Raw genomic sequence first — 214 nt, forward strand, 5'->3', positions numbered from 1 at the left:
TATATATATATATATATATATATATATATATATATATATATATATTAAACACACAAACACACACACTCATACACAGACACACACCCATAGCCAAAACGGTATGTAAAGTCAGCAAGGAAAAGCAGCTCTAAAACAAATCTGCATATCTATAGTTTCAGACACACTGATATTTCTGCACTGCATGTTGACCCTTGGATAACTTTGACCTCCCCCC

Source organism: Anarrhichthys ocellatus, unplaced genomic scaffold (assembly GCF_004355925.1).
Source record: "Anarrhichthys ocellatus isolate YVR2014 unplaced genomic scaffold, GSC_Weel_1.0 scaffold5, whole genome shotgun sequence".
Classification (NCBI taxonomy): Eukaryota; Metazoa; Chordata; class Actinopteri; order Perciformes; family Anarhichadidae; genus Anarrhichthys; species Anarrhichthys ocellatus.